Below are 26,597 nucleotides of genomic sequence, written 5' to 3'. Positions count from 1 at the left end.
TCCCTTCAACCTCTTTAGCAAGATCACTAATCTTATTCATGAAGGCTCTGTCTTCATGACTTCATCACCTCTTAAAGCCTCCATCTCTTAATACTGTCACATTGGTGATTAAGTTTCAACATATAAATTCTAGGGGAACATATTCAGACTATAGCAGACCTTTCAGTAAGCAGACACATAACAAGTGTATTATTCTCCATGTCCCTTTTTACTACTTCCACTGTCACAGTCCAAGCCTTACAGGATGGAGATAGAGGTTCCATGGGTTACACAAGACCTTGGTTCTTGCCCCTCCGTATACCTCCAGTATGGAGACCTAACCTCTTAGCAAAACACTTAAAGCCCTTCCACATCCAAGTTCCCACATGCCTACTAAACTCTACATTCTATGCCACTGCAAACTCAAATATCTAAACTGGCTTTCCTATTAGGTAGGACATGAACGAGCAGTTCTTTGCCTTTGTGTTTCTTCTTCTAGAAATGGGTCCTCTCACCATTTTTGATCTGTCTGGTTAACCCTTCATCTTTCAGCCTTAGCTCAAGTATCACCTTCTTGTTGAAGTCTTCTCTGACCACTCTCTCCAGACAGAATGAAATACTCCCTTCTGTCTGTCCCTATAACTTGGACAATTATATGAACACAGACCCCTGTGACTGTCTCTCTCAGGAACCACAGCACCTTACCTGATCCCCGGGGCTCAGTACCGTTCCTGGTTGGTTTTCAGGTACATTTGTTGTTGCATGAGTCATTAGATATGCTGTACCCATCTAGCCATTGAAATATCAAGGAAATGCTTTACTGCTATGGTCAGGTTGTGCACTGCACCACTGAAGGAAGCACCGTAGACATAGATCAAAATAGGAATGGGGCCCCCCCAGATTGTACAGCACACAGCAGGATAGGTGGAGGACCTGCCCATTGCCCATTCTGGCCGTGGATGACGTGGTCCTTCCTCATAATCATATCCAGTTACAGTTGACTTCTACTGAGTGTCACCCAGTCCAGAGGCCCTCACTGAGTGAAAGGGACATCTATTATTCTACAATTAATCTATTCAGTACAGAGCCTCATCTTCTTCCTCATAATCTTTCTCTCACTCTGTCTTTTGGTTCTAGGCCTTAGTTCCTGACAGCCCCTATGAAGGTATCTATAAGTTCTTTTCAGCTCTGATTCCAGGGATGGAGCTTACCAAACTATTTTCCATGCCACAAGGCCCTCCTGCCTTCCTTCTTACCCGCTCCTGAAGCTGAAAGCCATGCCCCTCCCATCCTCGGCTCATTCCTTCTTTCTAGGGGTTGGGCCAACAATTGGTGATCTGCACTAATCAGGTTGTCCAGGTTAAAGGACCTCCTCTTCACTACTCTTTGCAAAAGATCCTGTGTTTTTTTGTTTTGTTTTCCCTGTAGCCTGTATTCTTTGAAGTACTTCCTCATACTCAACCCCCAAGCTAGGTAAGACTATCCTGGCAGCCAATCTGTTATTGACCTAGAGTCCTCTGGGTCACCTGACCTTTCCTGGCTGTCTTCAGGTGAGGACAGTGATTGTCTGCACTTGTTCATTTCCACCCCACCCCACCTCTGTTTCTTGAATTGTCGTATGATATACAGCTTAAGAGTATGCCCAAGGGCGCCAGGGAAGTGGGCCTAACCTACCTTCCACAGGTTCCCCATGCTGCCCTGAGTGAAGCCCTTGTGAATCAGAGGGGCAGGGGGCTTGGAGCTTAGAAAAGGATTAGACAATATGAGGAAGTCCAGTTTTCCAGTGGAGACAAGCTGCTTTGTAAGTGCTGATACTTACAAAATAACTTTGCAACTCTCTGTGGAGTTTGCCATTGTTTCCAACATGGGGAGGATCTGTGTCTGTACTTCCTTTCCCATCGTGCCTATAACAGGGTGGATTACTAAATGTTGATGGCTGATGTGTAGGTCTAATATGGCCATCACTGCTCTTAACCTCTCCCTCTGGTAGCGGTAACTACTGCAATGAGTTACTCCTCCATTTCATTTGATTCATGGGGGCTGCCTGTCTGGCCACTGGTCTCAGTATGTGACCTAAGCCAGATAATCAAATAACCCATCTCCATGGCCATAGTAACTTGCCAAGAGAAGGGTGGCATGTGACCCACACAGACCAATTAGGGGTTTTCCCTAATCTGGCTCCACAGTCAACCCACAGCTGGCAATCTGGGCTTGCAGACCTTTTACTTCCTCTTTGTGGTTCTTCTTCATGAAAAGCAGCTCCTCCTTGAGAGCCTCAATCTCTGTCTCCAGCTGCAGCCGAGTGACATTGGTGTCATCAATGACCTTGCGGAGTTTATGGAAGTCACTCTCCGCAGACTGGTGCATGGCTAGCTCTGTCTCATACTTGACTCTAAAGTCATCAGCAGCAAGACAGGCATTGTCGATCTGCAGAATGATGTGGGCATTGTCCACAGTATTTGTGAAGATCTGAGCCCTTAGGTCCTCGATGGTCTTGAAGTAATGGCCCCAGTCTCTGACCTGGGGTCCCTTCTTCTCCAGGTGCTCCCGGATTTTGCTCTCCAGTTTCCGGTTCTCAGTCTCCAGCCTCCTCACTCTGTCCAGGTAGGAGGCCAGGTGGTCGTTTAGGCTTTGCATGGTCTCCTTCTCGTTCTGGATGCCTCCCATTCCTGCCAGACCCCCAGCCATCCCCGCAGCCAGGCCCCCAGGCCCCAAGCCACCCTGGAAGCTGGTGGAGCGGGACACAGAGATCTGGGAACCAGAGCCCTCAGCGTCTGCATAAAGCACCTGCATAGACGCTGGCCACACTGCTGACCGGCCGGATGCCGTAGCTGGGAACCAGCTGGTGGAGAAGGTGGAGCGAGTGGTGAAGCTCATGCCATCCAGGGAGAGTGAAAGGACAGGACTCAGACTTTGCCCTTATTTTATTTTTTTGTAGAGACAGGTTCTCCCTACGTTGCCCAGGCTGATCTTGAACTCCTGGGCTCGAGCGATCCTCCTGCCTCTGCCTCTCAAAGTGCTGAGATTGCAGGTGTGAGTTGCCAGACCCATCCCCAGTACATTCTTGTGACCAGTTACCTGTTTACCTCTCATCAGCCTTCAGCTCCTCTCTTTGTGCCTTTAGCTTTAACTCATACCACCAAGCACATAAGTCTCCAGAGTTTGGGGTCTGTGAGGGAATCTGAAGGGCTCAGATAGTCACCCTTGTCCCAGTTAGACCCAACTTGTGCCCAGCACCACTTCATGTGTTGGTGATCAATGTATGGATTCGCTGTCCTTAGATGACAGACCAATTCCCTATGACCGGGGAGATGGAAGTCAAAAGGCACCATCGGTCAGAGTAGGAGTAGAAACCCCAGAAAGGAGGCTGGGGCACAGCAGCAACTGGCATTGTGCCCACCCAGGTCTACCAGCCACCCAGAATTGGATTATTTAATATTTAATATTTATTAATAGGTAGAAAATACTGAGTTGACTGTTTGTAACTAACTCACACAGAATCCCAAAAATTAAATAAAAGGGAATGAGACGTGGGAGGCAAAAAGCAATTTCCTCAAAAAATTCAATTTGTTTTGTTCTCTGTGTCTGATTTCCTTTGGGTTGGACCTGCTTTCCTTAAGATCTCCAAAACCCCAGACTCGGCTTGTGTCTGGAACAAAGGCAAGACAGGGGCCATTTCTCCAGCCCAAGCCCAGGCCCAGGCCCAAGCCCTGCCAATAACAGAGAGGCTGGCTCAACAGTGAGGTCTCCCCAGGATACATTAACCACCGCCTCAGTGTGAAAGATGATCAGCCGTGAGCTTAATTCCTCATAAAATATCATTTAGGCCAGAGCAGGTTAGCTAAATATGTGGTTCTAAGAATTAAATAGTTTCCCTTTTAGCTCCAACAAAAAGGGGAAAGGCAGGGCTGCAGGGGTGTAATTTTGCAGGGGCCTTCAGGGCTGCTCCTGGGCTGGCTGCTAAGTTGCTTGAGGGCAACATCATTGCAATGATAGGGTTAAGGTTTTCTCATCTCCCACTGGTCCATCCCTCCCCCTATTAACCATGCACGTTCCTTCAGTGCAGGTGAACATCAGTAGAAATCTAAAGGTTCGCTCCCTCCTTCCCTAGGGACAAAACCCAGCCTCCAATCTCTATAGACTTTAGTGAAAGATGCCAGGAATGTAAAGTATGGTGAACGTGCTTTGTCAGAGGTAAGACATCAGTGTATGTATGGCATTGGTTATACACATGTTTTAATTTCACCACTAAAGGAAGTATATGATATTCACTACTTTCCCCCATATGGCCTCTGATCTAGCTATGCTGGTTTCCTCAATATTCTTTGAACACAGCTGACACCACTCCCACTCAGGACCTCTGAACTGGCTGTTTCCTCTGCTTGGAATACTTCTCTCCTAGATAACTCTGTGGCATGCTCCCTTAATGTCACCTTTTCCGTGAAGCTCTCTCTGGTCACTCCATCCAAAACCTCAGCCACTTCAAATTGCTGCTTTTCTTCCTTGCTCTGCTTTTCCCCACTTAGCCTTATTATTTACACTTGATATGTTTTACTGTTTAACTTGTTTGATCTGTTTCCCCTTCTATAATGTAAGCTTCATGAAGTCAGGGATTTTTTTTTCTTTTTTTTTTTGACTTTTAAGTTCAGGGGTACAAGTGCAGGTTTGTTACATAGGTAAACTTATGTCATGGGGGTTTGTTGTACAGATTATTTCATCACCCAGGTATTAAGCCTAGTACCCATTAGTTGTTTTTCTTCATCCTCTCCCTCCTCCAACCCTCCATCTTCTAAAACGCCCCAGTGTGTGTTGTTATCCCCGTGTGTCCATGTGTTCTTATCATTTAGCTCCTACTTATAAGTGAGAACATGAGGTATTTAGTTTTCTGTTCCTGTGTTAGTTTGCTGAGGATAATGGCTTCCAGCTCCATCCATGTCTCTGCAAAACACATGATCTCATTCTTTTTTATGGCTGCATAGTATTCCATGGTGTGCATATGTACCAAATTTTCTTTATTTTTCTTTATTCAGTCCATCATTGAGGGATATTTAGGTAGATTCCATGTCTTCAATATTGTGAATCATGCTGCAATGAACACACGCATGCCTGTGTCTCTATAATAGAATAATTTATATTCCTTTGGGTATATACCCACTAATGGGATTGCTGGGTTGAATGGTAGTTCTGCTTTTAGCTCTTTGAGGAATCACCACATTGTCTTCCACAATAGCCGAACTAATTTACACTCCCACCAACGGTGTATAAGCATTCCTTTTTTCCCACAACCTCGCCAGCATGTTATTTTTTGACTTTTTAATAATAGTTATTCTGACTGGTGTGAGGTAGTATATCATTGTGGTTATGATTTGCATTTCTCTAATGATCATTGATGCTGAGCTTTTTTTCATATGCTTGTTGGCCACATGTATGAGGTCAGGGATTTTCATCTATTTCATTCACTGCCTCATCTCCAGCAATTAGAACAGTGCCTGACCCAAAATAGATGCTCAATAAACATTTGTTGCATTAGTGAATGTGTCAGAATGAGCCCATATTTGGGGTTAGATATGGGTTCAGATGTGTCCATAGCCAATTATGAACAGTAAGACCTAGGTACATGACTTCACCTCTCAGAGTCTCAGTTTTCTTATCTGAAAGTTGGATATGACATCGATTTCATAAGGTCCTGGGAAATGTCAACAAGGTAATGCATATAAAGGGTTGAGCACATTGTCTGGCTAGGAAATAAGTTACTGACAAGTTATATTACTATTGCGAGAAGAGTAAGTGGTTGCTACCTCCAAGGTGCTTGAGAACATTTCAACAGAAACACAAAGAAAAATAAAAAGCATCCCAAAGGATTATAAATCATGCTGCTACAAAGACACATGCACATATATGTTTATTGCAGCACTATTCACAATAGCAAAGACTTGGAACCAACCCAAATGTCCACAATGATAAACTGGATTAAGAAAATGTGGCACATATACACCATGGAATACTATGCAGCCATAAAAAAGGATGAGTTCATGTCCTTTGTAGGGACATGGATGAAGCTGGAAACCATCATTCTCAGCAAACTATCACAAGGACAGAAAACCAAACACCGCATGTTCTCACTCACAGGTGGGAATTGAACAATGAGAACGCTTGGACACAGGATGGAGAACATCACACACCGGGGCCTGTCGTGGGGTCAGGGGAGGAGGGAGGAATAGCACTAGGAGATATACCTAATGTAAATGACAAGTTAATGGGTGCAGCACACCAACATGGCACATGTATACATATGTAACAAACCTGCACATTGTACACATGTACCCTAGAACTTCATTTAAAAAAAAAAAAAGCATCCAAATCTGCCTGGATTGGGAACGGGGCAAATGAATCTTGTGCACAAGGAGAATTTGATATGTAAACATCTGTGTGTTTGTGTGTGTGTGTTTGCACGTGCACATGTGCAGGTACCTCCCATTCATATAGAAGTCAGACTTTCATGAGTTTTCATTCCCATGGCAGTTTTTCCAAGTTTCATTTTTGTATTTCTGCATGTACACAAGTGTTGTGAACACCACACACTTCCACAGGCATGCACATGCATGAATACACATGCATACACGTGTGCACGCATGAGCATGTGTGCACACATGTTCCTCCACCCCAACCCCTAACCCAAGGGGTGAGGCTGTCTGGTAGGGCGGCTACTTCACTATTCCTGGCTTGCAGGATTTATGCACTTACAGCCATGTTGCACTGAAGTTCCTTGCTAGACACTGCACCTGCTCCAAGCATGGGTCTCTGTTCCTCTTCCACAACCCTCTTGCTAGCTTAGACTGCATCTTCTAAGTCCCTTCTTGAAAGGACACCTCCCTTCAAGACCCAGAAACCTCTAGTGGTCTGACTGCAAAGGAGAGTGAGGACACAGGATAAACAAATACCGGTCCTGGCCCCAGGTGTCACTGAGAGAAGCCCAAACACTGAGCCAGAGTTTAAAATGGCAATGGCTTTCTGGAGGACTTTCCTATGTGGCAAGGCATGCTGAGGTCTAGACCAGGGGGCAGCTTTCAGGGTAGAACCAGCACCTGCTGAAAACAGTTGGTGTCATTATGTAGCCCCTAGCCCCTCCATCCTATCCCATCTGCCCTCCCTGCCATAGTGAAAGTAGAGTCCTGGTAAGAGCACCAACTTTAGAATCAGGTGGTTTGGGGATTAGAATCTCAGCTCCAATACTTGATAGCTGTGAGAAGTTCAGCCAGTTTCTTATTCTCTCTGAAGCATGGTTTCATCATCTGTTGAATGATCTGAACTCCTTAGAATTATTGGAAGGATTTATATCAGAGTCACCATGTATTTCTGCTCAGGTTGTGCACTGCACAGTTCCAGGGAGCCATCATTGATACGGGCTACAAAATCAATGACAGCCCTTGGATTGTGTAGGACACAACCTTATGTGATAATACAGGTATGAAATAATATGTTAAAAGCACCTGGCCCAAGGCCTGGCACCTAGTAGGTGCTAAATAAATGGTGGCCAAAAAATAGGTTTATTAATCATGCCTTTAATTCACGGAAAGGCACCCACTGGCCAGGTGCGGTGGCTTATGCATGTGATCCCAGCACTTTGGGAGGCTGAGGCAGGCAGATCACTTGAGGCCAGGAGTTTGAGACCAGCCTGGCCAACAGGGCAAAACCCCATCTCTAAAAAAAAAAAAAAAAAACGTGGTGGTGCACCCCTGTAACCCCAGCTACCTGAGAGGCCTGAGGCACGAGATTCACTTGAACCCAGGAGGTGGAGCTTGCAGTGAGCCGAGATTGTGTCACTGCACTCCAGCCAGGGCAACAAAGTGACACTCTGTCTAAAAAAAAAAAAAAAAAGAAATGAACCCATGTAGCCTTCACAGCCTGCTGAGATAATGGCTGAGGGTAGGAAGTTTTAGCCATGGTAATATACAAGGCAACTTCAGTGGTGATGGAATATGATGTCCTCAGGACATCCATTTTTATTGTTCTTTAGATTCCAGAGTTTAAGAGTTTGCTCATGGCTTTTGCTCACTGGAAATTTTCTTGGTGAACAATCGGATATCTTGCAGTGCTAGAATGTGTGTGCTGTTGGAATCATTTGGTCTTAATGAGGTGGGATTTACTTTAAGTGGAGTATAATTGCCCTTCTCCATTAAAATATTTTCTTTTAAATCAAAAAATTATGTACTATGTCCTTTTAAACATAGCTGACCTTTAAAAAGGAGAATCTAGATGCTCAGACCTCCAACCTCAATCCTTATGGTCTTGTAACTACCCCTTCTATACCCAGGCAGAGATGGGAGATTTACTTTCTGGTGAGGTCAACTCGTAGACGTGGGATATACGTGAGAGAGGTAGAAGATGCCTACTACACACAGGATTTACATTCTGAAAAGTTGGACTCTCAAATACACTGCCCCTACCTGGGTCCCATAAAGCTACAGCCGAACCTAAACCACCCCACCCCAGGCAGGAGGTTGTAGGGTTCTAATCAGCCCAGAAAATTGGCTTAAAAATATGAACAACGAGGAGTCCCAAGTGAAACAGCCAGGTCCCTCTCAGTCAGCCTGCGGTGAAGTTCACCAGCTGCTAAGCCACACTAACAAGCAAAGAACTTCCAATCGGCAGTTTAGAGCCTCTCTCCTAGATGTTCATCAGATATTGAGGGACTGATTTTGACACGGAAGACAGAGACTAAAAATAACAATCAGAAAGAGCAAAAGAGAGAAAGAGATGAGAAAAGTAAGGAAGAAAGGAGGGAGGGAGGGAAAAAGGAAATAACTCTGACACAATTAATACAAAGCAGGGGCAAAATCATACCGGCCAACATAGTGAAACCCTGTCTGTACTAAAAATACAAAAATTAGCCATGCATGGTGGCACGCACCTATAGTCCCAGCTATTCAGGAGGCTGAGCCAGAAGAATTGCTTGAACCTGGGAGGCAGAGGTTGTAGTGGGCCAAGATCACCCCACTGTACTTTAGCGTGGGCAACAGAGCAAGACTTCTTCTCAAAAAAAATTAAATATGGGCCAGGTGAGGTGGCTCACACCTGTAATCCCAGCACTTTGGGAGGCCAAGGCAGGTGGATCATGAGGTCAGGAGATCAAGACCATCCTGGCTAACACAGTGAAACCCCATCTCTACTAAAAATACAAAAAATTAGCTGGGCGTGGTGGTGGGCACCTGTAGTCCCAGCTACTCGGGAGACTGAGGCAGGAGAATGGCATGAACCCGGGAGGCGGAGCTTGCAGTAAGCCAAGATCACGCTACTGCACTCCAGACTGGGTGAAAATGCGAGACTCTGTCTCAAAAAATATATATATATATGATTAGTAGTCATGATGAGAGAAGATATTGCAACTATAAAATAAGAACGAAGCTCATAAAAAGAGAAGAACAAGAAAGAACTCATAGAAATAAAAAATGTGAGAGCCAAAATAAAAATGCAACAGATGGATGAGAAGATACAGTTGAGGACATCCCCCAGAAACTCTAACATTACAACAGAAATGGAAAATGAAAGAAAGTGAGAAGATCTGTCTGGAGATCCAAAGTCTAAATAACCAAGAGACAATGGAGGAGGGGAAACATCAAAGAACGAAATAGAAGAACTTTAATGAATGGAGGAATCTAAGTTTCTAGATTAAGGAGGCCTTCAAAGAGCCTAGCATAATGTAGTAATTCTCAAATCAAAGTCTGTCATTCCAAAACTTTAGGTCACCAGAAATGAATAAAAGCTCTCAGGGAAAAATAGAGATTAAAATGTCATCAAATTAGAAGATGACACAACAGTGCTTTTAAAATTCAGAAGGAAAATTATTTCTAACTTTGAATTCTTTAGCCTGCCAAACTATCAGTCAGAAGTGAATATAGAATAGAGACATTTTTAGAAAATGCAGGGTCTTAAAAAATTACCTCCCATATACCTTTCTAAAAAAGTTACTGAAGGATATGCTCCATCAAAATTAAGGAATAAACTGAAGAAAAGGAATGGGATCAACTGGTAATCCAGCACAGGGGAGAAGAGACAGGGAATTTTCAGGAGGATGGAAAAGAAAAGTCCAAGAAAACAGCTGTACAGCAATTCAAAAGGAAAACTAATCCAGAGTAGAGTAGGAGAAGAGAGATATCTAGAAAGTGTCTCTGGGGATAAAAAATAAAAGTGGTAGATTATCTGACATGCTTTGTTATGTAGAGAGGCATTCTATAGCTGTACAAATATTTCACCAGAAATTTGACAAACACCAAACATTTTTTTTAAAAAACAATTAAGTACAAGAAAAATAAAACATTCTGTAATTACCTCATATAAGGACTCTTAAAATTTCCTCTCCATAATATATCTTGAAAAATTATTCCACTTTTGAGACAACTATTATTTATCTTTTATTTTTGTTTTGGGGATAATAAGTTTTTACCCAGAAGCACACTACATATATGTGCTGCAAGACATGATAATTTGACATTACAATTTCAGGCAATGACACACCTACCAACTGATTCAACATTTCCCTTCATAGACTAGCATACTGGGCAAATTTGAGTTACTTGCCACATATGGATGAGCCCCAAATGCTTTGTTATGCAAGGAGTGTCAAATAAGAAAGACCTTCTACAACACTTCAGTCTTTTGGGTGTGCATACTGTTTCCATGTTTTGAGGTACTCTCATATTTAGCTTTTATTTAGCCCTAAAGGTGTAGTTCCATACTGTTTTTAAGTGCAGCTTGAGCAAATGATAACTATGACCCCAAAAAGTTGATGAATACAATGGTGCAACAAGAACATACCTTCCAGAGAATGACTCCCTCTTCCATCAGACACTCAAGTCTACTTCTCCTCCTTTGGTGAATAAAGTTAAGTCTTTATTATATCAACTAATTGTGTGTTATTTATTTAAGCTTGTTTTTATTGTTCAATTGATATTTTTCCTATCTGTGAAAGTTGAGCATCTTGGGTTGGGATGCATTAATACGTTCCCCTGTTAATATTCATACAGTTTTTTTTTTTTTTCCATTTAACAGGTCTTCACTTAGTGGCAGGGTTTTCAGGGTCAAATTAAAGTCCTTAAAAGAAACATGTGTCATGAAAGGAAATGTAATTACATGACCTGGATCAGCAGTGAATAATACATGGTCCAAGTCATAAAAACAACAAATACAAATTGAATAAAAATAAGAATGGGGCCGGGCGTGGTATAAGTGACTTAAGCCATGTCGGGAAGATGAACAAAGAATTGTATTCAAAGGGTGTTGTAACATAATTGTCTTCATACTCCTTATTAGAAAGTCAATATGTAATATATAAATTTGAAATATCAAGAATAGCAATATAAACATGTTATTTAGAAAAATGGAAGCAAATACTTAAAAAAACATCTAAAGCATTGAATGTGCTTGCCTCTGGAAATGAGGACTAGGGTGAAGAGAGAGACAGGACACTGTTTTTCATTATGTTTTATAGGACTGTTTGACTTTCTAAAGTAATAACTAATAAAAATCAAAATTACATTTAAAAAGGCAATAAATATTCATTGGAGAAAACTTGGAAAATACAAAAATGGAAAGAGAATAAAATAAAAGTCATTTATAACATACCTACCCAGAAAAGCTGCTGATGAAACAATTGTAGGCTAGTTTCGAGTTTTTCTACTATACATACATACATACACATTTTTAAATAAAAGTGAGATCGTATTGTAAATATTGTTTTGCAACTTGCATTTTTTTCCTCAAGGTAATTGTGGCAAATTTTCCTGTGTTAATACGCATCTACTACATCATTTTAATGGCTGTATATTCCCCATTATACAAATATACTATAATTTATTTAGTTCAACCCAATATTTACCATTAATTGTTCAACCAGCATAATTATTCCACCAAACAAATGCAACTTTTGATTCTTTTGAAAAGATAGTAGAAAGGAATTTTCTGTACCCTTTGTTCAATTGTTGTCAATAGTTTCCATTTTGCTTTACTAGCAAGGCTGAGATATTTGACTTGCTCTGAGATTTTCCCGACAATTCACACTCTTTTTAAAATTCTCTCTCCCTTTAAAATTGTAAAAGGAATGTGTATGTGGTAAATAGATGCTCTTGACTGATAGTGACCATTTTCTCATCTTTAGGGAATAGCACCTCGGTTTTTCTTCCTGGAATCCCTCCTCCCTCTCAGGCAATGGCTCAGCCTATGTGGTTTGGGTGAAACCAAACCCACCTCTGGTCCAGGGTGACCATATGATCTCACCTGGTCGCTCAGCCTAATTCATCTTTCCAGGCTCCATAAATAGTTCAGGGATGGACGTATGGCCAGAAAGGATGCAACAGAGTCAATACCACAGCTTTCAGTGGAAACTTTGGGGAAGAAGATTTCTCTTTCTTTTCACTGGGATGGCTGAGCTGATAAAAGTTTAAGTCTGAGGTGGCTGGTGACCATTTGCTACTGCAAAGGGAAAGCCTGCCTGAGGATTCAGCCAAAGAGGAAGAAAAGTAACCAAGAGATTTAGAAAGGCAGAATCATGACGACACCTATTGAGCACCTGGATCCAGCACTGCCCAATGCTCCCAGCCAGTGACAGGAACTAATACATTTTCTTTTTTCCTTAATCTCTTTTGAGTTGGGGTGCTGTCATCTGCAAGTGAGTATATATGTTAATAATACGTACTCAAAGTCAAATAACTCAAACAGTACTGGTAAAACGTGAAAATTAAAACTTCCTCTTTTCTTCCTCAAATTCTCAGTCCAAACACCCCAGAGACAATCACTTCTCAGTTTCTTAACTATGCTTCCAAAATATGTCTGTGCATTTACAAATATACCAATTTCCAATTTTTGAAATATACAAACAGGATTATACTATCTATACTATCCTGTAACTTGTGTTTTTACTTTACCATGAGGAAAGAAGATACCTTGCCTTGCACAAATCTAGATGTTTACTTCATTTTTCCTAAGACTGTTTTTTTTTCTTGAGATGAAGTCACGCTCTGTTGCCCAGGCTGGAGTGCAGTGGGATGATCTCAGCTCACTGCATCCTCTGCCTCCTGGGTTCAAGTGATTCTCCTACCTCAGCCTCCCAAGTGGCTGAGATTTCAGGCGTGCACCACCATGCCTAGCTTTTTTTTTTTTTTTTTTTTTTTTTTTTAAGTAGAGACGGGATTTTACCACGTTGGCCAGGCTGGTCTTGAACTTCCAACCTCAAGTGATCTGCCCGCCTTGGCCTCCCAAAGTGCTGGGATTACAGGTGTGAGTCACTGCACTCAGCCATTTTTCCTAAGACATTTACTTGCATGGCTTCATTTTGCAAAGGAGTGTATTGTATGGACATCCCATATTCTAACCAGTCCTGTACTGATGACCATTTAGGTTTACCCAGTTTTTCATCATTAAAAACAGGTTGTGATGGGCATCATTCTTTTATCGTTTTGTGCAGCAAATCCACAAAGCCAAAGAAGTTTATGCTTCTGGCGCCTCATTGCCCAGGCCCCTTCCAGGGAGCTTACATTTCATTTACTGTCACAGGATGCAGGTAAGTGCATGCCAGCTGCTCAACGTAAGAGTGACGCCCAGTAATAGTACTACTGCCCCGTGCTGACTTACAGGGGTCAAGATCCAAAGTTGCAGGATCCTGGGTCATGTCTCAGTAAAAACGTGCCCGAGGACAACAGGTACAGAATTACACAAAAGTGGAAGAGACCTGGTTTGAAATGTACAGAACCAGAAGCTAGTCTGGGGAAAGTTCCAATTGTCAGAGGTATGAAAAGGGTTTTGATTCTCACAAAAGTCTACCAGAAACAGAATAATTCAGCATGTACAACAAAAAATGTACCATATTTTTTTTTCTTTTTTGACAAGAATCAGGGAGAATAAAATTTATCAAGATTTCTTTGTAGGGCCAAATCTGCAGCAGTACCACAACCAGCAAGTATATGTCTGTATGAAGTGGCACGTTTTCTCATCACGACTATCAATAATAAAGAACAAATTTCAATTTACTATGCCATAGGAAAGACTGAACTATCTTCCTACTCTCTTTATGAAAAGTGATATTCAAAATTGTTGTCATATGAATCAGAAGCAATCAAAGAGTATGCAGCCAAAAAGTGTAGGAAGGAAGTCATTGTAAAAGCACATGAAGCAGTAAATTAATAAGAATATTATGTTATTTTTCTGAATTTTGTGATTATGGTATTTGGCAGCTTTTTAAAATGTGTGACTTTTGTAGTTTATTCTCTCTTTGCAAATAAATATTCATTGTGTGCCTAACTTATAGGTGTAATTTTGTGTTTTTTTAAGAAGTTCTCTAAAATTGTCTGAAACTCAGGCTCTGCAAAACTTGCTTCTGCACCTTTGTAGAGGATGAACACACACAATCTGCAGCCAGACCTCCCAGCTTCAGATCTCAGCAGGGCCATCTGCCAGCTTTATAATGCTGGGCGGTTTACTCTGCCTTTCTATGCCTCAGTTTTCTCATCTATGAAGTGGGTATAATAACCTCAGAGGGTTTTTTGTAAGATTAAATGAGTTAATACGTATAAAAACCCCAGAAGCTAGCCATCAGTAATCATCAATAACAACTATTTTTTCTCTTTTTTTTTTTTTTTTTTGAGATGGAGTCTCACTCTGTTGCCCAGGTTGGAGTGCAGTGGTGTGATCTTGGCTCACTGCAACCTCCGCCTCCCAGGTTCAAGCGATTCTCCTGCCTCAGCCTCCCAAGTAGCTGGGATCACAGGCACCCATCACCATGCCTGGCTAATTTTTGTATTTTTAGTAAAGACAGAGTTTCACCATGTTGGCCGGCTTGGTCTCAAACTCCTGACCTCAGATGATCCACCTGCCTTGGCCTTCCAAAGTGCTGGGATTACAGGCATGAGCCACCGTGACCGGCCACAACTATGTTTATTTCTTATGCACATGTGCAGGTATTTCCACAGGATGCTTTCCTAAAATTATAAGCCCTGGTACAAGGGTACACACTGATGAATTTTAATACAGAATGCCAAATACTCTTCAGAAAGCTGGGCCAATTTATCCCCACCCCACTGTATACATAGTGACATATCTCAGAACCGAGGAATCAGGAAGTCCATCCCGGGTGACTCTAAGGCTTGGGTTCTTCATTCCTGAACATGTCCAGGTCAAGTTGGTTTGGTGGCTACTGGGAATTGCAGGCCCTGCTCCCAGCTGACACTCCTGTGAATCTTGGCAGCACCTTACATTTATGACATGCCTTACCTTTTATTGAGCACAGTGGCCCTGTAGGTTAGGCAGGTCAGGGCAGTGATTAATAATTTATGGAAGAAGAAATTATGTCTCACATCAGCAAGAGACCTATGCAAGGTTACTCCAACTGGTAAGTATTAGCTGGGGCAAAAGAAATTGCAGTTTTTGCCATTAAAAGTAATGGCAGGTCGGGCGCAGAGGCTAATGCCTATACTCCCAGCACTTTAGGAAGCCGAGGCGGGTGGATCATCTGAAGTCAGGAGTTCGAGACCAGCCTGGCCAACATGGTGAAACCCTGTCTCTACTAAAAATACAAAAATTACCTGGGCATGGTGGCGGGTGCCTGTAATCCCAGCTACTTTGGAGGCTGAGGCAGGGGAGTTGCTTGAACCCAGGAGGCAGAGGTTACAGTGAGCCGAGATTGCGCCATTGTACTCCACCCTGGGCAACTAGAGCGAAATTCCGTCTCCACAAAAAAAAAAAAAAAAAAGTAATGGCAAAAACCACAATTACTTTTGCCCCAACCTAACATGAAGGAGAGGACCAAGAACCCAGGGCTTCTGAAAACCTGGGGTGTGTGTTTCCTTGTGGTACCTCGTTGCCTCTCAAAATTCTATTAAAATGAAATATACTTTTTTAAATGGCATATATTCACAATGAAATATACCCTTTACTCCAAGTCAGTAGTGAAAAGCAGGCATTAAGGCTATATGATATACTAAAAGGGCACCTCTTAGAAAAATAAAGTTAATTGCAGCCTCTTGATTCAAATGAAATCCACTCTGTTTTAAGCTTTCAATTATAGTAAGATAAAGCTGCAGAGAATGTGCTTTCCAAACTAATTTGAGACTTCAGATGGCAGCTCCTTTTGTACTTCTGTCTTTAAAAAACTGCCTCCCCCCAGCCCCCAATCTTGTTATCTTCTCTTTGACTTGCCAAACAAATCTAGTCCAAAAAATAGAACTGATTAAATGTCTAAGGGAAGGAAGTGAAGAACTTAAAATCGGTGGAGTCTGTTACCACATGTTCAGGTTAATTTAACTTTGCTCACATGACAAATTAGAAAGGAAAAGGAAAATTTGCATACAAGGACAATTAAGAATAAACTAGAGGTGTCATTTGTCCCAGATTAGGACAGGATCCCAACATTTGTTTTTCCAATGAAAGAGTACTTTCTGGCAAGCAGAGACTACTGGGTGCATGCTTTTCTTCTCTGATGTCACGAGCAAGTGGGCGCTTCATCACAAAGGGAGGCTCAGCCCACGGTCAGCTGTGCCTCAGGCCTCCTCTTCAGCAAGCCAGGCTAACCACATGGTAGTGCTTCCATGCACTAGCTGTTTAGCTTATGTAAAATGTGAACATGCCTAGGGTCTGTGAAAGTGCATCCAGGTCTAGTGGTCTAGTGGTAGATAGACAATAGGTAGATGGATGACTGATGGAAAGATTCATATATAGATTGATCCATAGACAGACAGCAAGGGGATTTATTTTATAATACATGGTGGCCCCCAGACCACCTTCTAGCCTGCCTACCCTGGTAATTTCCACACACTGTCTGTCCTCAAAGCTCTAAGAATACTCTAAAGACCCACCCTGTAAGTATAATAATGGGGATACATTTTTAATGTGCAGGACATAGTATTCAGTAGCCACTTTGTTATTCCAGCTGCCACAGGAAGTTTCTCTCACTCCTTAGCAAAGAAAAGATGCATGTAATAGAAATGCCCAGCTGCTGACAGTCTTGAATTATCCAGAGATTCACCTCTTAAAAGGAGCTTTACAGCCTGGCGCGGTAGCTCACACCTGTAATCCCAGCACTTTGGGAGGCCAAGGCGGGCAGATCATGAGGTCAGGAGATCAAGACCATCTTGCTAAACACAGTGAAACCCCATCTCTACTAAAAATATTTTTTAAAAGAATTAGCCAGGCGTGGTGGCACCCACCTGTATTCCCAGCTACTCGGGAGGCTGAGGCAGAAGAATCGCTTGAACCTGGAAGGCAGAGGTTGCAGTGAGCGGAGATCGCGGCCTTACGCTCCAGCTTGGGTGACACAGCGAGACTCCGCCTCAAAAAAAAAAAAAAAAAAAAAAAAGGAGCTTTACAAGAGCTCAAAGGCCAACTAACCCAAAATAGGAACTGCCAAACTTCTTACCCCCTCACTGGTGGACCCGAGGGAAAGATACAGAGTGAGCTCTGAAGTTGTTGAGCATCTGGTTGGGGTGTCAGTGATGGTATTTTTTGTTTGCTTACTTTCTTAATAAGTAACTGAAATGAGATCTGGTTAATTTAATAAAAGCAAAATGCAAGAATTTATCAAAAGGCTATATGATAGCACAGCAAATTCCAGGAAAAGCTAAGCCAACAGTAGGAACCCCAGTAGCTCTGGGAGTCTGGGTAGCAGAAACTAATAATGGGCAGTTACAGCAAAGAACTACCTTTGAGAAAAGTTGTTCAAAGGATTTTCCCATCAGGTTGCTCCACCAGATTCCTAACTGGGTGAGAGCATCTGATTAGCTCAATGTTAAGCCAAGGCAGGGGATACAGGACGCAGGGACAGAAGCCTGTATACCTGATTCATACTACTGGGTGAGGACATCTGATTAGCAAGGACAGAAGCCTGTATACAGTGGTAAAGAAGTGATTCCCCAAAGACCAGCTGCTATTTTTTATATATATATATATATATATATATATATATATATATATATATATATATATGTATATTTAAAGGCCAAAGGGATGTGGGCAAGCAAAAGCAGCAGATATCCATCACACTCTAGTTTCTGCCTATAACCCAAAGAAAGAAGTGTGTTTTCTCACTTGGAGTTGGGCCCTTCCAAAGGTTTCTAGCCCAAAGCATGAAATACCCAGTACTCTATTTCAGGAAACTAAAGATTGTACTCAGGAACAAAACTTCCCCATCCTTACCTCATATATCAAGGACAAGCTCACCTAAAACTTCAAAAGAGATAAGGGGTCCAGGGTACAGACAAGTGAACATCCAAGCACAAAGCAGTGTAGCAAGAGCTATGATAGGGAGGTGCAGAGTCCTATGGGAACACACAGCAGGACACCTGGCCTGACCTGGACTCAGAAAGAGTCAAGGAGGAGTTAAGTGAGAAGCTGGCAATCTACAAAGAACTGTCGGATGTCTGAAGGTAGGAAGAGGAGCAGGTGACACACTGGAGGAGGTGAACCTGGTCACCGGGATGCACGTGGGGGTGGCTGTAGATTGAGCTATCGGCTCCAGTTCTTCACCACTCCCTGCAGCATCAACTTTGCTGTGGCCAGGATGAGGAGAGCCTCTCTCTCCATTTACTTTGACTTGGCGGTGAGATCTGGTAGGTGTGTCTCTATGCCAATCCTAAGAGGCATTTTCATAGCTTAGGTCTTAGGTATTGGGTGTTCCATGGGCCTCCATAAGCCACTGCCATGAGAAGAACGTGCCCCAGCTAGCTTGATGCGTGAAGGAGAATGAGAGACACATGGAGAAGGGCCACAGAAATGCAACTGGAAGTGGAGCCAGACCCAGTCTAGGTCACTCAAACCCCAATCATGAAGGGCCCTGGTACACCTGTTGAGTTGAACTTGATTCTAAGGGCAATGGACTCTATTGAGGTGTTTGGGAAGTAACACAACAGAGCTGCTTTTTAAAAAGCTCACTCTGATTGGTCCGTTAGTGGGGTGGGGAGACAGATTCCCTGAAGTTCACAACCTTACTTTTTCAATGTTTTTGGCTTACAAGCATATCTAATAATATAAGCATGCTTTTATTAATTAATGAAAGAAGAAATCGACATTGTATATTCATTATAAACTCAACTATATGCATAGAAAAATAGAACATATGTAAATAGAAAAAACATATGTCTAAAGGTTTACAGTGATTATCTCTGGATGGGATTATGGTTATTTTCTATAATTGTATGATTTTCTACAGTGTCACATGTCTTTTTATTATTACGAAATAGGCTGAGTGCAGTGGCACGTGCCTGTAATCCCAGCATTTTAAGAGTCTGAGGCTGGTGGATTGCTCGAGGCCAGGAGTTCAAGACCAGCCTGGGCAACATGGTGAAACCTCATTGATACGGTTAGGCTTTGTGTCCCTACCCAAATCTCATCTTGAATTGTAATCCTCAGGTGTTTAGGGAGAGACCTGGTGGGAAGTAATTAGATTATAGGGCAGTTTCCCACGTGCCGTTCTCCTGATAGTGAACTCTCACGAGATCTGATGGTTTTATAAATGGTAGTTTTTCCTGTGCTGACACAGCCATTCTCTCTCACCTGCCACCGTGTAAGATCTGCCTCTTCCCCCACCACCATGATTGTAAGTTTCTTGAGGCCTCCCCAGCCATTCAGAACTGTGAGTCAATTAAACCTCTTTCTTTATAAATTATCCAGTCTCAGGTATGTCTTTATAGCAGTTGAAAATTGACTAATACATTTGTCTCTGCAAAAAATTAGCTGGATGTGGTGGCTTGCACTTGTGGTCCCAGCTATTTGAGAGGCTGAGGTGGGAGGATTGCTTGAGCCCAGGAGGCAGAAGATGCAGTAAGCTGTGATTGTGCCACTGAACTCCAGCCTGGGTGACAGGGTGAGACCTTCCTTGTCTCAAAAAGATAAGAATAAAAAAAAATAAAACCACAATTTAGTGGGCATTTATTATACTGTATGCTCTCATAAATTATTCTATTTCATTATCACTTCCCTTTTTACAGCTGAGGAAACTGGATTTTAAGAACACTTTATTTTCCCAAGGTCAGCCCACTAATATGTGGCAGAGTCAGAACTTGAAACTTGGTCCATCTGACATGAAAACCTGAGCCATGAAGCTAGTTTTCGTGTTCGTTGTTTTGGTTTTTGAGGGCATGCTCAGACGTTAAATGTAAAGTCTGACAAGTTCTAACAGATGCATATTCTGTAACCCACACCCTGAACAAGACCTAGAGCATTTCCACGACCCCTAAAGTTCTCTCTTCCTCATCTTTACCCTCAGCCTTCAGCAACTACTGTTGTGGATTTGCAACTACTGTTGTGACTTCTTTATAAATGGAATTATACAAAATGTATTCTTTGGTTCCATCTTTCATTCCACATCACATTTTCGAGATCATAGTGTGTGTCTGCTGTTCTTTATTGCTGAGTAGTACTCCATTTCTCTGAATATGCTGAAGTTTGTTTATTCATTCTCCTATTACAGAGACTTGAATTATTTCCACTTTGGGACCATTATGAACAAAGCTACAATGCACATCACACATAAGTCTTTGTGCTCAGATATGTATTTTCCTTTCCCTTGGGTAAATACTGAAAATTGGAAATGCTGGGTCATAGAGTATATGCATAGCTAATTTTATAAGAAACTAACTGTGGCATCATAAAAAAATACTATGTTTGGTTTCTACCCCCAGGTTTCTGACACAGAGCTCCTAAAACTCTTGCAGTTAAAGATAGGAGTGCTAGGAGCATCTTTAAAAAAATAAAAAATAAAAATAAAATTGGTCTTCAACACTGGTTCCCAACACAGATCTGCTAATTCCCTTGGAATTTCCTGAGTGATAGGAGCATCTCTTATTCTAACGAGGTGACTCTTGGTGGGGCTCCTGGATAGCTTCAGAATGGGGACTGGTCACCAGAAACACACCAAGCCATGATGAGAGGCTTGAAACTTTCAGGTCCATCCCCCGTCTTCCTTGGATGGTAGGGAGGATAAAATTGAGTTAACAATTGGTCATGCCTACATGAAGCCTCTATAAAAAAACCCTAAAAATGGAGTACAAAAGCTCCAGGTTGCTAAACATATCCATGTGCCAGGAGGGTGGCACACTCTGCTTTATGGGGACAAAAACTCCTATTCTCAGGCCCCTTCCGGACCCCAGTTCTATGCATCTCTTCATCTGGCTGTTCATTCATTCCAGATATCCTTTATAATACTCTATAATAACCAATAAATGTAAGTAAGCATTTCCCTGAGTTCTGTGAGTCCTAAAAAAATTTTGAGTCAGAATCTGAGGAGGAGATTGGGTTGTGTGAACCTCTCCTTTGTATAGCAAGTTGATCAGAAGTACAGGTGACAACCTGAGACTTGCAATTGGCAACTGAAGTGGAGGCAGTCTTGTTGGACTGAGCCCTTAATCTGTGGAGTCTGATGCCAGCCCTAAATAGATAATGCCACAATTTAGGTGAATTGTGGGACACCCAGGGGGTGTTTGGAGACGTAAAGAATTTTTTGTTGATGTGGAGAAAGCCCACACATTTGATGTCAGAAGTGAAGTGTTGTGAGAGTATAGAAAAATATTGATTTTTCTTTTAATAACAGATTTCCAAAGTGTGTTCACCATTTTACACACTTACCAGAAATGTATGAGAGTTCCACTTATGCCACAATTTTACCAATACTAGGTATTGTCAAACTTTTTAATTGTAGTCATCCTGGTGGTGGTATAATGGTACCTTATCATGGTTTTAATTTACTTTGATTACTAATGATGTTGAGACCTTTTTCATGTGCTTATTGGCTATTTCTATAACTTTGTTTGAGAAGTGGCTGTTCAAGTCTTTTGGCAATTATTCATATTTGATTGTCTTCTTAGTGCTGAGTTGTAAAAGTTCTTAATATATTTTGAATTCTCAGAATGTATATGCAAATGTTTTCTTTCAGTGTGTGGGCTGCTTACTGATTTTTTAAAAAATATCTTCAAAGAGCAAAGTTTTTATTTTTATAAGACCCCATTTATTAATTTTTTTCTTTTATGGCTAGTGTCTTGTGTGTGTGTGTGTGTGTGTGTGTGTGTGTGTGTGTGTGTATTTGAGACAGAGTCTCACTTTGTCACCCAGGCTGGAGCGCAGTGGCGCAATTTCAGCTCACTGAAACCTCCACTTCCTGGGTTCAAGCGATTCTCCTGCCTCAGCCTCCCAAGTATCTGGAACTACAGGCATGCACCACGCCCGGCTAATTTTTATATTTTTAGTAGTGACAAGGTTTCGCCACAACGGCCAGGCTGGTGTCGAACTCCTGCCCTCGTGATCTGCCTGCCTCAGCCTCCCAAAGTGCTGGGATTACAGGAATGAGCCACCGCGCCGGACCCTTCTGTGTCTTTTCTAAGAAACTGTTGTCTATCTCAAACTAGGAATGACATTTTTGTATGTTTCTTCTAGAAGTTGTATAGTTTTAGGTTTTTAATTTAGGTCTATGATCTATATTGAACTAATATTTGGATATGGTATAAGGTGAAATCAAGAGTCTTTTTTTTTCCCCACATGGATATCCAGTTATTCTAGCACCTTAATTTTGTTTTTCCTTTCACCACTGAATTGCCTTAGCTCTCAAATTAAAACTCCACATATATAAATTTATTTCTGGATTTAGTCATCTGTTTCATTGATCAATTTATCTGCTTTTGCACCAATATCATGCTCTCTTGATTACTGTAGCTTTCTATTCGGGACACTGAGGCAGGAAAATCACTCGAACCTAGGAGGCAGAGGTTGCAGTGAGCCGAGATCGCACCACTGCACTCCAGCCTGGGGGACACAGCATGACTCTGTCTCAAAAAACAAAACAAAACAAAACAGAACAAAAAAAAGGAAAGATTTGGACTCAGGTGGCTTATAAGTCATCTAACTAGGTACTTTTTCAAGATTACGCAACTATTCTAGGACTTCACACTTCTATATTAATCTTAGAATCAGCTTGTCAATTTCTTAGAAAAAAAAGGGTCTGCTCTATGATAACTGTGATGTTCCTGTAGAATAATTTGGGGAGAACTAACATGTTAACAGTGTTGAATCTTTCCACCCTTGAACATGAAATATCTATTTATGAAGGTCTTTAATATTTCTCAGTTTTGCACTTATTAACATGGAGACCTTAAATATATTTCATTAACTTTGTCCCTAAGTATTTTATTTTGGGGATGCTATGGTAAATGATATTGAGTCTTTGATTTCATTTTCCAACTGTTTGTTGCTCTGCCATATAAATGCAATTGATTTTTGCATACTGACCTAATATTGTGCAAACTTTCTAAAGTTAAATCTTAACATAACTCGGATACACTCTATTTGGTAATGATGAATTATTTATTTCTGAAATATTCAATTTCTCTAGTATTAAATTAAGAAATGTTGTATCTAGGCCAGGAGGGGTATTGGTCTATAATTCTTTTCTTGTAATATCCTTAGTATTTAGGGTTATGCACACCTCATAAGTCAGAAAGTGTTCCCTCTCTACTATTTTCTGAAAAAGTTTGTGTGATATTGGCATTATTTCTTCCTTAAATGTTTGATAGAATTTATCAGTGAAGTCATGTGGCCCTGAATTTTTCCTGTGGCAAGGCTTCTAATTATAAATTTAATTTTTTAAACAGATATAGAGTTATTCATATTTTATGCTTGATATTTTGTGAGCTTCATAATTTGCGTCTTTTAAAGAATTTGTCAGTTTTATCTAAATATTGTAATTTATTGATATCAGATTGTTAGAAATAGTCTTTTATTTGTCTTTTAACAACTGTAGAAACCTGCAGTGGTCTCTCATATTTCATCCTTGATATTTATAATTTGTGTTCTCTTTTTTTCTTGATCAGTGTAGCTAGAGGTCTATCAATTTTATTACTCCTTTCAAAGAATGAACTTTGGTTTTGTTGATTTCCTAATCTACTTTTTATTTCACTGATTTACACTCTTTATTCTTTCCTTGTATGTACTAGAGGTATAATTTGTTTCCTAGATTCTTAAGATGAAGACTTAGATCATTGATTTTAAGTCTTCTTTTCTTTTTAAAATTTTCCCCCAGCTTAAATAAGGTATAATTGATAAATAAAAATTGTATATATTTATGGTGTATAATGTGATGTGTTGATTCAGGTACACATTGAGAAGTGATTAATTCAAGATAATTAACAGCCATCATCTCACATACTTATTTTTTTGTAGTGAGAACATTTAAGATCTATTCTTTTAGCAATTTTCAAGTATACAATACCTGATTATAAACTATGGCTACTACTCTAGAATAAGATCTCCAAAACTTATTCATCCTGTCTCACTGAAACTTTGTACTCTTTGACCAACATTTTGGCATCCCAAGCACCATTCCCTCCAGCCCCTGGTAACCACCATTCTACTCTGCTTCTATGAGTTCAACTTTTTCAGGTATCACAAATAAGTGAGATCATGGAGTAGTTGTCTTTCTGTGTCTGGCTTATTTCACTTAGCATTATATCCTCCAGATTTACCCATGTTGTCACAAATGACAGGATTTTCTTTTTAAAAGCTGAATAGTATTCGATTGTGTGTGCATATATACATATACACCATATTTATTTTATTCATCAATAAACACTTTGGCTGTATCTTGGCTATTATGAATAATGCTGCAACGAGCATGGGTGAGGTTTTGTTTGTTTTTTTGTTTTTTTGTTTTTGTTTTTGAGACAGAATCTCGCTCTGTTACCCAGACTGCAGTGCAGTGGCACATCTCTGCTCACTGCAAGCTCCACCTCCTGGGTTCACGCCATTCTCCTGCCTCAGCTTCCCAAGTAGCTGGGACTACAGGCACCTGCCACCATACCCGGGTAATTTTTTGTATATTTAGTAGAGTCAGGATTTCACCGCGTTAGCCAGGATAGTCTCAATCTCCTGACTTCGTGATCCACTCACCTCGGCCTCCCAAAGTGCTGGGATTACAGGCGTGAGCCACCGCGCCCAGCCGGGTGCATTTATCTTTTTATATCTTTCCATATCTCTATTCCTTTGGATATATAACCAAAAGTGAGATTGCTGGATCATATAGTGGTTCTATTTTGAATGTTTTGGAAAAGCTCCATACTGATTTTCTTAATGGCTGTGCTAATTTACATGCCCACCAATAGTGTGCAAGGGTTCCTTCTTCTCCACATCCTTGCCAACACTTGTTATCTTTTGTCTTTTGTGTGTGTGTGTGTGTGTGTGTGTGAGATGGAGTCTCGCTCTGTCACCCAGGCTGGAGTGCAGTGGCACAATCTCAGCTCACTGCAACATCTGCCTCTCGGGTTCAAGCGATTCTTCTGCCTCAGCCTCCTGAGTAGCTGGGATTACAGGCGTGCACCCCCACACCCGGCTAATTTTTGTATTTTTAGTAGAGACAGGGTTTCACCATGTTGGCCAGGCTGGTCTCAAACTCAGGATCTCAGGTGATCCACCTCCTCGGCCTCCTAAAGTGCTGGGATTACAGGAGTGAGCCACCACACCTGGCCTTCTTTTGTCTTTTTGATAATAGCTATTCTCACAGGTGTGAGGTGATATCTCATTGTGGTTTTAATTTGCATTTCTCTGATGATTGTTGATACTGAACATTTTTTCATGTACCTGTTGACCATTTGTATGCCTTTTTTTGAACAATATCTATTCAAGTCCTTTGCCCATTTTTGAATCTGGTTATTTGTTTTCTTGTTATTGAGCTTTTTGAATTCCTTTTATATTTGGGGTATTAACCCCTCAAAGGCTGTATGGTTTGCAAAATGCTTTCTTGCATTCCACCGATTGTCTCCTTGCTTTGTCAATTGTTTCCTTTGCTGTGCAGAAGCTTTTCAGTTTGATACAATCTCATTTGTCCATTTTTACTTTTGTTGCCTGTGCTTTTCAGGACATATCAAAAAAAATGTTGCCCAGACCAATGTCAAGAAGTTTTGTCCATTTTCTCCGAGGAGATTTGCAATTTGGAGTCTTATGTTTAAGTCTTTAATCCATTTGTATTGATATTTTGTCTATGGTGCGAGATAAGGGTTCAATTTCATTCTTCTGTTTATGGATATCCAGTTTTCCCAATACCATTTATTGAAGAGACTGTCCTTTCTCCATTGCGTGTTCTTGGCACCTTTGATGGAAATCAGTTGACCACAAATGCATGGATTTACTTCTGTAAGCCTTCTTTTTCTCTGATATAAACATTTAAGACCATAAATTTTACTCCAAATGCTTCATTAACCAAATCTCACAAATTTGGATATGCTATGGTTTTATCAGGACAAAAGATTTTAAAAGTTTTCTTGTGATTTATTTGATTCATGGGTTATTTTGCAATGTGGTTTAATTTCAAAATATTTGGATTTGCCGAAGTTTTTTATCTTGATTTTTATTTTAATTCTGTTGTTATTAAAGAATATATTCTTGGCTGGGTGCGGTGGCTCACGCCGGTAATCCCAGCACTTTGGGAGGCTGACGCAGGTGGATCACGAGGTCAGGAGTTTAAGACCAGCCTGGCCAGGATGGTGAAACCCCATCTCTACTAAAAATACCAAAAAATTAGCCAGGCATGGTGGTGGGCACCTGTAATCCCAGCTACTTGGGAGGCTGAGGCAGAGAATTGCTTGAACCCAGGATGCAGA

General features: G+C 41.2%; 1 pseudogene; it reads right to left on the bottom strand.

Moving 5' to 3' along the window:
• Positions 1 to 2,148: 2,148 nt before the first annotated feature.
• LOC100452751 (keratin, type I cytoskeletal 18-like) lies at positions 2,149 to 13,642 on the bottom strand (annotated as a pseudogene).
• Between the last annotated feature and the right edge of the window lie 12,955 nt (positions 13,643 to 26,597).

Source organism: Pongo abelii, chromosome 9 (genome assembly GCF_028885655.2).
Source record: "Pongo abelii isolate AG06213 chromosome 9, NHGRI_mPonAbe1-v2.0_pri, whole genome shotgun sequence".
Classification (NCBI taxonomy): domain Eukaryota; kingdom Metazoa; phylum Chordata; class Mammalia; order Primates; family Hominidae; genus Pongo; species Pongo abelii.
Note: the sequence above shows the minus strand (reverse complement) of the source record. Positions and strands in the feature narration are given on the sequence as shown.